Genomic DNA, 17,030 nt, shown 5'->3' with positions numbered 1-17,030 from the left:
TGCAGTATATTGCATATACATATTGTTCGCGTGTGAAAGTCACACATTTTAGGTTTTTACTTCTGTGTGGTTATTTATAGTAGCCTGCTCTCCAAGTTTATCTGTTCCCTGGTTTAGCTATATTTACTGACCTCGTGCAGATGGAGAAAAAAAATGACTCGCCATGCAAAACAATAGTTTGCACCAGAGTTACTGTGAAAGGAACGTCAAAACTTGGTAGGCGATTGTGCTTTAATCGAAAAACTGAGTTTAACAACACATACAAAGTGCTATCTTCCAAAGTCCTGGTTGCTTTCTCAAGCCGCACATCTATACATTGGTCGCTAATTCAAGTACATTTGTGCTAATATGCTAGACAAGGGTCATTCATTCTATGTTACTTTTTTTTTCAACTGCTGCTCTGTCACGAAGTAGTAACCAGAATGAAAATGAAGACGGCTTCTTGTGAAACATGTAGGTACATACACAAGCTACATCTCTACAAATTTGTCATTTGGATTCAGACATTTGTCAGTGTGTAGCACCAACTCATTTATATATTTCTTTTAAAATACTGCAGGCTAGCATGACCCAAAGCTGCAGAGGAATTACAAAAAAGGAGAATGATACAGACATAACTGATAACAATACTGGCACCACACGCAAATACGTCAGCTTAGCTAGGATGATTCTTACGATGCAAAACAAGAACAGCGCCAATAGTTAGCTTTCACACTTGTGACTTAGTCATCTAAGAGTTTCAGTAATTTAGTATTCAGCACAAGAAATGTTGATCAAAGGCTTTCATCACAACTGGCTACCTTGCAACTTTTCTTTACTCCCTGCCTAGACGTTTTGTAAGCCGGTCTGCAGCAAGCAGAAGAGCGGAGTTGAGGACTTGGTGAAAGCACAGGCCTCCTAGCCAGCATTTTATGTTAGCAAAGAGGTGGTAATCAGAGATACCTAAGTCGAGTCTGTATAGTGATGAGTGACTAAAAACTTCGCACTGCTTCCTCTGTGGCCTCATGTTGTCTTGAAAACAACAGTTTGTTACGACAACATGTCTCTTCGCTTATTCCTAATTGCCTTCTGTAGGCACTTGGAGAGTTAGACCTACAATGCTGCAGTGAGGGTCATGCCATGTCCCATGAATAGGTGAGGCATTAAACTGGCAAAGGCTCATGGGATGCACGCAGTCAGTAATAGTTACCGTTTCAACGGCTGTCCATCTGCAGCGCCACTCCTTCAGTATTGGCATTGTATCGGTGTCACTCGCTTTCTTCGTGGTAACCCGACACATATACTGCAAATTTGTAGCCCACGTTAGAACGACCGCTCCTAAGACTGACCACGAAAGAAAAGCATGTGCTCTTATTGCCAAGTAATTGTTTCATTGGAAGTGGCAAACAACCTAATGTACCTGCTATCACGAATAGTAATAAGTGGCGTGGCCTTCATCGTCACGTCTTTAAACTAGTTTCACACTTGTATATAATGCAGATCACCGACTAATGTGCTTATTTTTACGTAGTTTTTCAGTGGGGTTCACATCTTCAGTGGAGGTCACAGATCTTCAGTGGAGGTGACATCTGTTATTGCATTCGCAATTGCACCGCTCTTCCGCTGTCTTAGATTGTTGGGTGTACAGTATCTTGTATCAATGTTCACCGTGTGCAATAATTATCACGGTATCATATGTTTCTAAAACTACGTGTTCAGCGGTGACGGCCTGAAAAATGTTCAACTGTTCGTAAATGACGTCGAACAGAATGGAATGCTAAAATCTTAGAAAGCGCTATCTGTCGCTGGTAACATTTTTTTAGTAAAGTCGAGCTTGTTTGGCGTTTCCCTGTTGCAGCACATTGGTGAACAAGTTGGTCGAGACGACGCTCACCTCATAGTCAGGTACCGTGTTGATTAAGCCTAGTTACCTGTTCCGGTCGCATGTGCACCAGATCAGGTATGAATAAATTGACTACTACAAATTAAACGCTCGGAGGAACAATTAAAATTACTAGCAACACAATGTAATCATTTCAAATAAGTTGAAGGGCGCCTTTTCTTGTCTGCATAGCATTACTGACACATAATTTTCTCCAAGTGAGGCGAGGTCGTCGCCTTCTTAACCACCACTGATTGTGCATACATCGCTCTACTTGATATCATTGACAAATGCTGTGTACTTAGATTCCACAGTGTCACCCCTGGCATGATGTCATGCAGCTGTTGGCTGCTCTGTCATGTTATTTTTGGAATCAAGCTCAGAGCTGGCTGCTCGTTGCATGGCGGCCGTACGTTTTACCGCAAATTCCACATGCTTGCGGTAGCTGCGTAGATACGGATTAGGGTTGCGCTGATGAAATCTATACATCCAAATGCCTTTTGTACTTCAGTTTTGACGCGTCAGTTCCTCTTTCGTCGTGCCAAAATGTTGGCGGAACGTAGTCAATCTGCCATGAACTTTTGCTGGGAACGCCAGTACGTAAATACCGAATCTGTAAAACGAAACCATTTATGCAGAATTTGCGATAAATTTTCGCCACCTAACGCTAGGCATCCAAAACTCATACTGCTTAAAATGGCTCTCTACAAAACCCACGTAAATTTTTTAACTTCATTCCAAGGAAATCGGAATATTTTTTCTCGTTTGCTGCTATTTTCGACAGCTGCTGGACTATGATTGTGCGAGCGACTAGATTGCATGAAATTTGAAGACATGCAAGCTGTGTCGGCAGCTTCAAGAACGCGGCCAGCGAAACAGCGTGCCACTGATATCTTTGTATTTCTTGTAATCTTGTAATCTTGTAATATCTTGTAATCTTTGGATTTACGCCTCACCTATTTTACCAAAGGAACACCACAATTTCTCTCTACAAACAAAGCAGCCATGCACTTCTTTTTGGAGAACGTTCATTGAACTTCTTTGCGCTCAATAAAATCCGTTCACTGTTTCTATTGCGCCTTAATTTCTTCAGTTTTGAAGCCGACCGATGGCTTGTTGCTTCTGACTTCTTTGTTCAGATACTATTCTCTTTCATCATGGTAGTGCTAGAGAAATGTCAACATCGCACTTGCTTGAAATTTTTTTTTCATGGCCGGTCAGCGTTTTAGGAACTGACTTTGCACGCAGTTTGTAGCACTGGAGTCTCTCTCTGTGTGCAAATGATATGCTATTTGTGGTGTATTCAGCTGACTGCAATATTTTGGGGAAAGAATTACTCAGCCCAAAAACTCTGACCTAATAATTTTCCCGAATCACCTGATCTGTTCAGTCACCAAGATCAATGTTTTACACTTGCTTTATTATCAGTCAGTCTGCGCATTAAATATTGTGCATAACGCTTCTAATCTTCTAAATTATTGCAGCACCTTGCTGTCATGTATTAAAAAAGCGTGCTGTACACATTGCTCAATAATTGATGAATTTCAGCTGCACTGACGCGCAGCACCCAGAAATTGTTATAGCACTTCACACTCAACCGAGGCCTGCTTACATAGGCAATATGCGTCAAAAACTAAGAGCTGTGGCCTCGTAAAATAGACAGGCACACTAAAAAATCGTACAACATATATCGTTCTATCATAAAATTTTAATTTCTTTTTTTTCGGGGACCCATTTGATTTTGAAAAATATATAGGCATCATATTTTATGAGCTAGACTGTTTCTCTGGAGTGTCAACATACCAAAGCAATCTTCTCAAGTTAGACTCATGTTGATTGTCTGTTTGTTACCTTATGAAACAGTTAATTATTTATGATTTCTATAAATGCATGTGGCTGAATCCCTGCTTAAACATCAGTATGCAAAAATATGTGCAACAATTGCATTGTAATAAATTTAGGAGCACATGCAGATGTTGCGGTCAGCAACACAGCAGGCGGTATGATACGTTACAAGTGAATATTCATGGCTAGCTATGAAGCAATACATGACTTAAGTAAAACAGGTACTGCAACTCTAGTTTCAAAGTATGTGTTTTTGGAAAGTAAAGACTTTCGAGTATGTTGTGTTCACCGCAAAATCCTCAGCAAGATCTCCTGGAGAGTGGAAGGTAATTCTACAAAGTTTGAAGAGTAGGCCCTTGCTCAGTCATAGGTGAATTTTTAACGCTGAAGTGGACGAATCAGACAGAATAAAGAATACACATCTGTGCTTCTACTTAGGCACTTTCTTGAATGCCCATGCACGCACTGTTTTCATTACCGCTCAGTGGGCAAATATAAACAGTGAAAATGGTGGTAGAGGAGAAAAAGCCACTGATGTAAAACCTCTCGAAGATGGTAGGTGGGTGCTGCCTCTGTTAGGAGTGCTTACTCTTTACTATATGGTATTCAGAGCCTCTCTACTGTGTGGTAGAATTTTGGGTTAATATATACACTCACAAGACCCCCCTGCCAAAAAACAAAAAGTTACAGAAGGCTGCAACTCAAGAAAGAAAAATATTCTTCAAGGATCGCTCTGGCAATTAGAAGCTTGTTTGATTGACTCTCCTCCAGAAAGAAATGAAAATTATTAAAAAACGAGCGGTTTGAGCAACTAATGGAGGCTTTAGAGGAAAGGAATGAGAGACTTCAGAACCCCTCTCAGCCATAAGTCTCAAAACTCCCTCACAAGCAAAGTCACTCAAACTCAGATTGGGCCATGAATGAGAATCTGAATGAGCCATATGTGCAAATACACTTTGTGACTGAGTGAGCTTCACATTTTTTCGGTCAGCCTGTGCTTTAGTCAAACCTTCGACAGTTTAAAGATAGATTATTTTAGTTAGTGAGCCAGCATTTAGCGCTCTCTTATATTTCAATATTGTCATGGGGGTGAAAGAATAAATGCAATAAATATATTTACAAAATGTACAGGGAGAGTCAGAGGCAGCTGCAGCCAAGATGGAAGAACAGCAGCAACAACAACACGAGCACAGTCACTTTTATCGTCTCTCGTGGTCTATGATGCTCTTTCGCTGCCGATGTCGTGTAACAATATTTTCTTGTTAAGACTGACCCATCAGCCTTATGTAGATGTGGCCGTAGATAAAAGGAACATTTTACTTTGCGCATGTATTGTAATCAACAAATTTTTGTGTGTTTACGAAACAAATGGGAGTCCAGCTTCTTGTCGCCTCTCATTGTTTCTCAGCACGACGGTGCATATCTCACCTAGTAGCTAGCCTATTGGTGGCCATAATACATAGATGCTGTATCTATTTATCACTTTCTTTAGCCGGTGAGATATGTGGTGAATGTAAGGACCAGCTGCGACACACTCGTTAGTTGATACGCTTCTAGCTTGTTATGTTCACAGAAGTGCAACATGAATCACTTAAAAACGAGCTCAGCTGTTTGTCACTCTAAGTTGTAAATTTATATAATGTAGTAAACGTCATTTTTTGTGATTTCTTGGTACCTTTTATTTGTCACCCTTTAAATGTCAGTCTTATCTACCACGTCAGCAGCCCTCGGCGCAAACTGCAGCTGTTACCACCACACCATGGCCAACATTTCACTTCGGCCATCGCTGCATCACACGCAGCATTACCACTTCTGAGCGGCTACCAAAATCCTGCGCAATGATGCCACTCATGCCACACCTTGACAGGGCTTCACATGCTTCCAAAGAAAGCTATCAGGCAAGTGTGCACTGCTAAGAAATTTAGCTTTCAATGGCATTGATGTTTTGCAAGAGCAGAATAATTGACAAGTCAGCCAACCACATGCGTCTCAAACAGGGCTTAAACTACTTGTGTCTGTCAGTGCAGGGTAAAAGTTTATGTGAATTTCAAAGTAGTTTCATTTTACTCTATTTTACAACACTGCAGGCCTTTTCTAGGGCCCATGCAGGAATGAGTTGAGCATGAATACACAAAATTGAAGGAAAAAAATCGAACCATATGTAGAGCAAGTATGAGCAGGAACTATGAGCATTGTACAGTAAACAAGGTGTTGATATATATGGGGAATCAGCATTATAGTAAGAGCGCACGCTCACGGGGTCACATAAAGTTGTAATGACACTAAACATAATTTTTATAATTTGAATTCTAAATTCTTAATTTCGCTCATGAATTTGACAAAAGAGCAGTTTCAAATATCTGCAGGCAGCATATTCTATTGCGAAATATTATGCGGAAAAAAATAATACTTCTAAGAGTCATGTTATTATTTTGGTGCATCAAAAAGCAGAGCAAGCAAACATTAGAAAAAAAGTACTTTTTCATTGTTTACTAGACATGAGAGCAGATTCTTTTTCTACAGCTCTTCATGTACCGTCCTATCCTACCGTCCAATCATGTACCGTCCTTCATGTACCGTCCAATCATGAACCGTCCAAGTGACGACATTTGGAAGGGGGTGGGGTTCTTGCTCGATCTTGAATAAAAAATCAATATGATTGTGGTAAAGTCACACAAGTTTCCAACGAAACTAAAACACTTTAGTAAATATGCATGTGTTCACTATGATTCTGGAACCTCGTTGGGCTAATAGATGAAGAAAGTGAAGGAAGCTGCAGAAATGGCAGGAAGGCAGGGAGAAGGGGGTGCCTGCTCAGTTGTTGGCGCATGTTTCAAATCGCGTGAAAGATAGTGGATGCCACTTGCTTAGGTAAGGGTGCATGCTTGAGATACTGCAGTATTGCTCCTCATGCACGTATCTTTTTTATTCAACTGAAAAAAGCAATCTGAAAGGAAATAGCCCTTTTAAAAATGTCATACTTTTAGCTTCTTTTCTTTGTAAGTTGACACAGAGCATGAAGTTTAGATTTTCGCGTAAAAAGCTGTCTAACTAGTAATGTTTAAGCTGTTACCGAAGTCGGACACAATAAAATAGATACGCTGACACAGTAAAAAAATAAAAAGGTCGGCACAGTACAAAATGTGAAATTTACAGCACCTAAATTGAACTCTACCTTCTCCAAAGGACATTTTTGTTATGTCGGTATGATAGGTTTAATATGGCAAAAGATGTCATAATGATTGTTTTTACACATACTGAAGCAGTACATGGTGGTGTACTGAACTGAAATTGATGTTTTAAAACAACGTTTATTTGATGTAAAAAACATTGTATAAAATTTGCGTAAAATGGTGTACATGAATAAAAAGTGCATTTTTTTGGAAAATAAATCTTACTTTGTTTTGGTAGATATAACACAAGACTGTGAGCATACTAGTACAAATATCTGGTCGCTATCATTATTAAATGCTCAAAAATCACAACAATCTGTTCAAAAATACGTGGAAGTCAGACACTTGCCCAGTCTCCTCAAAGTGAAACAGTGTTCCGAAATAATGCAGAGTTTGCATACACCAGCAGATCTGTCTTATTCAATAATGGCAAAGTGCATATACGGTCCAGAAGAGTTATTGTCGCAACCCCACATTAGGAGGTAGTCACCGAGTAGATTCAAAACGCTGACTTAACAAAGCCCCAAAAATGCACTCCTAAATCTTGAACAGTTTAAGAGCAGGTCCTTTTAGCAAGAGTGCCAACAGGTGTGCCAATTGTGCCAGTTTGATGCAATTGCCGACTGTTGCACTGAGCTGCGCCAAACCCGTGAAATTTGTTGAAATTGTACCACACTGCGCCAAAATTCCTAGCCAGACTCAATTTTTTTTCAGGTGTTCTCATTTTGGTGAGCAATGCAGGTCATGTCGGTCATCTGAAACTTGCGCGATCAGTGAAAGTGCACAGACCCGAAAGATAGTGCCTAGAATATACTTTATATTATCTAGGCATCCAACCTATGCTCGTGAGACGTGAGCAACCTAATAAATTAACGCTGTATGCCCATCGGTCCGCTGACCGCAACGGATACGTATCGGCGGGACGATGCAACATCAAAATGAAAATTCGTTGATGTAGCCACCGATGCTTCATGAGAAATGTATGTTTCCTTGCCTGGAAACGCCGCTATGGCTTATTAGGCTGCGAATAAGCTCGACGTGCTGAGAGCGCCAACGTTGATTGCCTTAGCAGTGCCACATAAATATTTTGTGTTGACGCTGCGTCGTCCCGGCCACGTTCCTGGCGATAGATATCTGGTAACGCCGCCGGGTGTACGGGCGCGCACTGTTGTTTCTTGAACGCACCTTGCAAGAGAGACGCAGTGGCACTTAACCTCGCGGTGAAAAAAAAAAGAAAAAAAGGGGGGGGGGCGTGGGGTGGTGAGCCGTTAGAAAATTTGTTGGCTTTGGCTCTAAAGCTGCTTCAGCCACCTTTGTCGCACTACACTGGTTTCCCGCAAAAAGCTTGTTGAGATTTACGAGGGGCTGTTAGCGCTAGTGGGACACTGCACATTTTGCTCAGTTACTCACGCGTTTTTACACCGTTCAATTCTGAGTTCCAGTATAATCAGTGACGTCGAAATAAGCTACTGGCAATCATTTGAAGCAGTGTATGACATTTACACTTCCCAACAGAAACAAACTAAATTGTGCGCCAGTCTTAATTTCCACCCCTTCTCCTCAGTTTTACGAGTCTTCCGAATTTCAAGGTGATGATCTCGGCCGATATATATTGAAATTCTCAGGATCTGTCAAATGATTTAACAGGTGCAGTAAATGCTCGTATGGACTTTATTATTGGTTCCTCAGCGAGGTAGTTCAAAATACCACTTTCATTGAAATAACAGTACCCATGGTTACACTGCACCCTTAGGGTGATGTTGAACGGTTTATACACATTTTTTTTTTCCTCTGAATGTAAGCCGTCTCTTTATGCTGCTCCGAATCGGGTACTTCATGACAATAATGCATGCTTTTTTCCCGTAACCTTTTTCGAGCGTGGAATTTAGGACTCGAAAAGTAACAATTGGCTGTTCGAAAAATTGCTCTAAGTTGTATTTCGGTTTTTGCACCCATATTTTATCACGGCAGCGATTGCCAGTCGAGGTCCCAAGATATAGTGTTAGCTTACAGCTTTGTTTCCAGCACGAAGCAATGAATGGAATAGCAGCAAATAGAAATAGTATACAAAGTAATATTAGCAGCCAACTCTTAGGACTTTATCTTACATAACACGAAACACTGGTTAAAGTCAATGTGATTGCTTCTGAGAGTGAAGGGGTTTTCATGCTGTCAGTAGTTTTAACGAATAGTAAGTGCTGAGAGCAAATCACGTAAACAAGCTTTGTAGTGATAGTTATCCAAATGGCCCGCACAAGCACTCGCAACTGCGCCCTTATGTTTAAATGTAGAAGCTGTTGAAAGTGTCCTTATGTTTTTCATTGCAACAAGTTATTCTAAATAAACGGCTTGTTAAATCACTGAACAACTCAAATTGGTATAACAATAATGTTGAAACAATCAGGTAGTGCTCATGCCCAGCATGAAACTCCGGCACTCCAGAGTATTCAACACTTCAAGCAATGATTTCATCACAAACCCGACTAGTACCTTATGTTAACTGCAGTTTTCACCAGGAGCTCCCCAGTGGCAGTCGGTGAATACTTGTTTCTCCTTATTTTCACTGTGTGAGACTCTATCAAAACACTTCTTCAGTGATGGCACAGAATCATCTATCAAGTATTCGTCATAGACAGACTGACTGATACTCTAATAACGCGGCATAAGGAGCTGGTTCGTATGCAACACATCACACTGTGTTCTTGCTAATTTTTGTCGTGAGTGTTTTTTCCTGCAGCGCATCACAAGTAAAATTATCGGTGGGACTTCCTAATAATGTAACACTTTTCTGGCCAACAGAAACACTTTTCTACATCATAACACACTTCCTCACCAACTGAAGCATTTACCCTATCTTTTCGTGCTTATATTGATAAGCACCCTGCATAGGTTCGTAAGAAATCTGGGAGTCATTTACACTCACTCGTGAAGCATATTTTGTTGTTAGGCATTACTCGCAGACTGAGACTCGCGGCTAAACGCGTCTGACCTAGTCTGGTGAGTGGACTTCCAAGTCCGTTAAAATATGTTGATCTTTTCCACATATGGTTTTAATACTCTTTAAAAGCAATATGTTGCTTAATTGGTGCTCCAGTCACCACCTTCTAACCTGGGACCTTTAAATAGTCACTGCAACTCAGTAAGGTCATCTTTATTTTAAGACAAGGCGCCTCAGATATTTTCATTGGAACGTCCCAGGAAAAAAATTCATAGGAGGGCATGTTAGGGCACCTCAACTCTCTCCTCCCCATTTTTGTAGTTCTTGCCTCTCAGCAATAAATATTGAGTAGGTAATTAAATGCTTGATTGATTGATTGATTGATATGTGGGGTTTAACGTCCCAAAACCACTATATGATTATGAGAGACGCCGTAGTGGAGGGCTCCAGAAATTTAGACCACCTGGGGTTCTTTAACGTGCACCCAAATCTGAGCACACGGGCCTACAACATTTCCGCCTCCATCGGAAATGCAGCCGCCGCAGCCGGGATAATTAAATGCTTGTGCATTGAGGTATGTGTGAACTGTAAAAATTGAGAGCTCAAGGGACAATGCCATGTCGAGGGAGGCCGCTACACTGCCACGACACACTGTAAGGTGCCAACTCGAAAGTCGAAAGTAGACTCTCCAAACTTGGTCAGACTATGCCGTGAGTCGGAAAGAGGCCAAAAGAAAATATAATTCATGGGTCAGTGTGAATTATTTCCAGATTTTTTTTTTACAAACCTACGCAGAGCACTGCTGAACATGAGTGAACACGGACAGAAAAAAACGCAGAATTGGTTCGGTTGGCCAGACAATGTGGCATTTCATGTAGTGTCGTTGGTCATCATGCTTGTGTTGCGCTGCAGACTAATACAAGCAGCAGAAGAAAACACAAGGTTATGTGTCGTGTACCAAATAGCCCCTATTACTGCTGCGTTTAGGCCTCAGGCACTCAGTCTATGAAGAAGTGTCAAGACATGACGCTGCGCAGTCACACAGAAAGTGTTTTTAAAAAAAGAGTCTCAGACAGTGATGATGCGGAAAAACAAGTATTTACCAACTGCCATAAGGGAACTTCTGCTTGGCAATACAATCTACGGGGCTGCACTGGTCGTGCTTGCGAGTGTGAAATTATTGCTGGAAGTGTTGTTTATTATTCTTGAGTGCCTGAATCCATCTGAGCGTAATTTTATTGATTATACAATACTGATAAACCTAACTGATTTGTATAGTGATTTAACTAGGTGTGTGCACGTATGTGAGATGAAAGGGGGATGGATAGATGGTAAAACTTTATAGTCCTGAAAGACGCCGCTAGCAAGCAGTGAGCTGTTAATACTTTGTTCATTTAGAATACATTATTGCAAGGGGAATAATATGGACCTAAAGGCAAAGTGGCGAGTGCTGGTACGTGCTATTTTGATAACTACCACTAGATGGCTTGTTTACGTGGTGTGCTTTCAGCGCTTAGTTTGTGTTGAGACTACTAACAGCACAAAAACCCCTTCTCTCTTGGGAGCGCTCACATTTGCTTCAACCAGCGTTTCTTCTTGTGGCGTTAAGTGAGCTTATCCAAAGGAATCAAGTGCTAATATTGATTCTCAATTGCTATAACTCGTGAACAAAGGTGCCAAAAGTTGCCATTTGCACCCTGGCTCAAGGATTATTGACATGACTCATCCTTGCATAGTAAAACAAAGGCAAGGCCTCTAAAGGAACAAGTTTCTTGCATTCTGGTCTCAAAGCACTGTAGCGGTTTCACTGTGACATTGTGTCCTTAGTTCTCAATTTTTGTGCTTTTGCACCAGCGTTTGTTGTGAGGCATGCAGGCTATTGGTGCGGTGCTTCATTTCGGAATACAGATCAGGAGCATGCATGCTTCAGAGAAGTGGCTGTTGGTGGCTCGTGTAACTGCAAAAGGCTGAATAGAAGCTGAGCTTGGAGGCTTCATTTAATGTTGTTAAAGTGCTCGTTTGTGTCCGCTTGATTGCTTGCTTGTGTGGACTCATCTTATTTTATGCCTGACTAAACTAACGAACGTTTTGCTTTTCGGGATGCATACGCCGGTTGGGGATTGCTGCTTACAGTATTGGCCCTCATGAATAACAAGGTAGGCAGCGGGGCTTTTTTGAAAATTTTTGTTTGCTGCTGATGCATTATTGCTCATCACTACCAGTTCCACGACATTCCTCATAATGCTTGAATATGCCATTTACGCTGCTGCTGCTTGCTCTTATTTTTTGTGTGAATGTACTCTATATGCTCTCGTTAATGATCGCATTAACTTCATTTTTGAATAATTGAATGATTTAAAGGTGTGGTCTCTACAGTGCGTGAAGTTTTGCAACAGGTCAACTAAATGTGAAACTGCAAGCTGAAATTGTGATGGTTACGTTGTGCCATAATCACACCACATCAGGTTGAACAATGCCTACCGTCATGTTACAGGCACATGTTTGCATTGCCATGTAATAAAGAACCCTTAACAGCCTTACCAAGAAATCGTCAAACTTCTTCAATCGAGAAACTTTATCATCATCATCATCATCATCATCAGCCTGACTGCGTCCACTGCAGGACAAAGGCCTCTCCCATGTTCCGCCAGTTAACCCGGTCCTGTGCTTGCTGCTGCCTATTTATACCCGCAAACTTCTTAACCTCATCTTCCCACCTAACCTTCTGTCTCCCTCTAACCCGCTTCCCTTCTCTGGGAATCCAGTCAGTTACCCTTAATGACCAGCGGTTATCCTGTCTACGCGCTACATGCCCTGCCCATGTCCATTTTTTCTTCTAGATTTCAGCTATGATATCCTTAACCCCCCTTTGTTCCCTAATCCACTCTGCTCTCTTGTTGTCTCTTAAGGTTACACCTACCATTTTTTTCCATTGTTCGCTGCGTCGTCCTCAATTTAAGCTGAACCTTCTTTGTAAGTCTCCAGGTTTCTGCTCCATAGCTAAGTACCGGCAAGATACAGCTGTTATATAACTTCCTCTTGAGGGATAGTGGCAATCTACCTGTCATAATTTGAGAGTGCTTGCCGAATGTGCTCCACCCCATTCTTATTCTTCTAGTTACTTCAATCTCGTGGTTCGGCTCTGCGGTTATTACCTGCCCTAAGTAGACATAGTCTTTTACAACTTCAAGTGCACTATTACCTATCTCGAAGCGCTGCTCCTTGCCGAGGTTGTTGTACATTACTTTCGTTTTCTGTAGATTAATTTTAAGACCCACCTTTCTGCTCTCCTTGTCTAACTCCGTAATCATGAGTTGCAATTCGTCCCCCGAGTTACTCAGCAATGTAATGTCATTGGCGAAGCGCAGGTTACTAAGGTATTCTCCATTGACTCTTATCCCTAACTGTTCCCATTCTAGGTTTCTGAAAACCTCTTGTGCGCACGCGGTAAATAGCATTGGGGAAATTGTGTCCCCCTGCCTTACACCCTTCTTGATTGGTGTTCTGTTGCTTTCTTTATAAAGCACCATGGTAGCAGTTGATCCCCTGTAGATTTCTTCCAGAATGTTTATATATACTTCCTCTACGCCCTGATTCCGCAGTGTTTGCATGACGGCTGATATTTCTACTGAATCAAACGCCTTCTCGTAATCTATGAAGGCTATGTATAGTGGTTGGTTATACTCTGAGCATTTCTCTATTACCTGATTGATAGTATGAATGTGGTCAATTGTTGAGTAGCCTGTTCGAAGTCCTAGTTGTTCCTTTGGTTGATTGAATTCTAATGTTCTCTTTACTCTGTTAGCAATTACCTTTGTAAATAGCTTATATACTACAGAGAGCAAGCTGATCGGCCTGTAATTCTTCAAGTCCTTGTCATCTCCTTTCTTATGTATTAAGATGATGTTAGCGTTCTTCCAAGACTCTGGTACTCTTCCCGTCAGGAGACACCTCGTAAACAGGGTGGCTAGTTTTTCTAACACAATCTGTCTTCCATCTTTCAGCAGATCTGATGTTACCTGATCCTCACCAGCAGCTTTGCCTCTTTGCATGCTCTCCAAAGTTTTTCTGACTTTTATCATTAGTGGTGCGGTGTCATCTGGGTTACTGCTAGTTCTTATAGTATTACGGTAGTGGTTGTCCCGGCTACTGTACGGATCTCTGTTAAACTCCTCCGCTATTTTAACTATCCTATCCATATTGGTAGTTATTTTCCCTTCTTTGTCACTTAGTGTATACATCCGACTTTTGCCTTTCCCAAGTTTCCTCTTCAATGCTCTGACACTTCCTCCATTTTTCAGAGCGGAGAAACGCATGTCAGAGAAACTTGCCATACCAAATCAACTGTTGCGAACATTTTTACAATCTGCGAAGTACTAGGGGAGCTACAGGAATTTTTCACATACTTTCCATGCTGTATTTCTCCTTTCGTTCGAATGAGCACACTCAAAGCTACGCAGAAGGGGAGGACCAGGGGGCAAGAAACTATGCCTATTTATAAAGGTGCATCATGACCTTGAGCGCGTTCTTTGCTTTTTTTTTCTTTTGACATGGGGCTTCTTCTTAGTGTAACCATGAACAGGTGCATGGGCATGTGGCATCCTCCCGTTGTGGTTGTAGACATTGCACTTGAAGCACGGTCAGTTGGATTTCGAGCCCCATCTGTTGAGGGAAGGCAGCGTTTTTCAGGTGAGTTATAATAAAGTATGAATTACTGGCTGCGTGCTGCCCTATAATGTCTGTCTCACATGCTCTCAGGCACCTCGAATACCCTCAGCAGCATTTTTTGACCATGCTCGTAAAGTGTTGCGGGGCCACTCTAATTTCTTCATGAAGAGAGCTGTGTACACTTCACTAAAGTTGTTGAAATTGTCATTCTGGCATGACTTATTGCTGTATATCTGCCATCTGCTACACTTTATAACTGCCATTTGAAAACGATTTAAGTGATGACAGAATATGGACCAGGCCCCTAACTTGCTGGACATTTAATATTATTATCAAGGCACTCGAAGAACAAGAGGAAGAGGTATCCTCTTTGGCTCAAGTGTGCCCTTTGGTGGCTATGCTTTATGCGGTTTTGCCTTCTTCAACATCATCAAAGTGCTTGAAGAACAAGAGAAACAATTCTCTGTGGCAAGAGTGAGCGATCAAATGCTTAGAAATTTCCGGTTCTCCCACTTCTCTTGAAACATATTTTTAAAGTTTGGGTGCCAAGCGATTTCGAGTATTGAAGTGTGAGTGCGAATTGAATATTTTTCTAACATTTCTCGAATACTTCTAGAATGCTTTTCGAGTACTTTGTATGAATATATAAAAAATGTTGTACAGGCTTCTGAAGTTTATTTTTATGAGATGAAAGTCTTCATTTTGATAAAATTGAAGAAGTGCTGGTAAGGTAGCGTTTCGTAGTTTTCTTATTAGAAATGAGACAATGAAACAACCAAATCATGTTTATATACCCGATTGGATGCAGCCAAAACGTTGATCGAATTTCAGGTCTAAATCCACTATAAATGAGCCCCTGCCTCTGTCACATCTATCATCTCCTTCTAAAATCAGCCTTTCATCGAGGCAGTACATTTGCGACCGCAGCGGAGCCAGAAAGGCAGCTTTCACGCAATATGAGTGTGATGATGTGAAACATAATAAAAATTTGTAGGGTCTCTTTTAGTCAGGCGTTGACCGTATTTTTTGTTTTTGGTAAGTTCGAAATGTTCGCATAGCGAAATTTTCGATGTGAAATAAATAGCAAACAATGCGAAATATATTTAAAAGTATGAATATTTTTGTACCCCTACTCATTGTTTACTTCAAATGTTTTACCATATTTTTTGTTCTCAGCAGAATAAGCATGTGCCGTTCTAAATATTGTGCCAATGCCACGGATCAGAAGTTATGCATGTGTGTAGAGGTGCATGCATATTCTTTTGTGACACCTATTTACCTGTTTGAATTCAAAATTCTGAAACCTCTTAGATCAATTGTCACTATTGAAACTTTATTCTTCGAATTATTATGCCAGTAAATTATAAGTGTAATAGCGACACTTTGAGAGTGAGTGCAACGAAGTTATTCACAACGCACCAAAAAGTATCACAGAGGTCTTTTTCCAATAGAGGTTCATCTGAGAGGCAGAAGAAAGAGCAGTGAGCTTGGTTGCGGTCGTCATGCAAGGAGGCTACAAAGTTCTTGTGACGTGTAAGTCAGCTTCAGAACAGGAGCGACATAGTATCCCCGCGTTAGGGTTTTGCGCATCAAGAAGACAGACAAGTGCCCCTGAACAAGGTCCTGACAACGATACATTTGAAGGTTGTGGCTAGTGAGGGACGCTTAAAGAGGTTGACACAAATTTTTGTCTTGCACTTTTTCACAATGTTGACAGCCTATTAGGAACAATGGGGTGGATTGCTTGTTGCAGAATTTGGCAGATTGACAATTGATGTCTGTTTATTACAGACTAGTTAAAGTTTGGCACAACTCTATGAAACTGAGCCCCCGGGTTCAACAAATGCCAGCTAGCGGGCAAAATGGTACACACGAAACGGCGTTTCCTAGTCTAAGTAGCACTTGCAGAAAAGGTATATCGATATAGAAAGCGGGCGGCGACAACGACACAGGAATCAAGGCACTGGGGCAAACAGCTCGCGCTCGGCGCTTTTGGCTGGAGAGATGGCCCACTACAGCATATTGTTCTTTTTTCTTTTTACACACAGAACACTGACGCACTTCCATGCTGCCTGCGTTTTGTGATCACATTATTTTGCTGCTGCATATGCATAACAACGTCACTGCCGTCAACTTAATCATTGTCGTTTGGGTGCAAAGGTTTGCTTGAGGCTACCTCACGTTCCACATGTTCACATCAGGCACGGACACAGCAGTCACTGTACAGTTGCCTGCTAGCGCAAGTGTGGCCAAAGTGCAACAACAACAATGATGTCAAAAATGTAGCTGTGCCAACTCTAAGCTTGGCCACAATGGTGGGGACTTGGAAGTTGCGATTCAGCTTCAGGCCACTTTCAGTGCTTCAATGATGCGAGGTGCGGCGTATAGCACTGAATCAGGCACTCAAACTACAATATTCATATAAGTGGCCGTCTAAGCTATATTTGCTCATCAACTTTTGTTGATATGCGCATGTTACAGGGAACTCATCTCGCAGGCTATCTAAGCCACAAAATTTTGTATCAGTACCATTTATAGTATTTTG

Source organism: Rhipicephalus microplus, chromosome X (assembly GCF_043290135.1).
Source record: "Rhipicephalus microplus isolate Deutch F79 chromosome X, USDA_Rmic, whole genome shotgun sequence".
Classification (NCBI taxonomy): domain Eukaryota; kingdom Metazoa; phylum Arthropoda; class Arachnida; order Ixodida; family Ixodidae; genus Rhipicephalus; species Rhipicephalus microplus.
Note: the sequence above shows the minus strand (reverse complement) of the source record.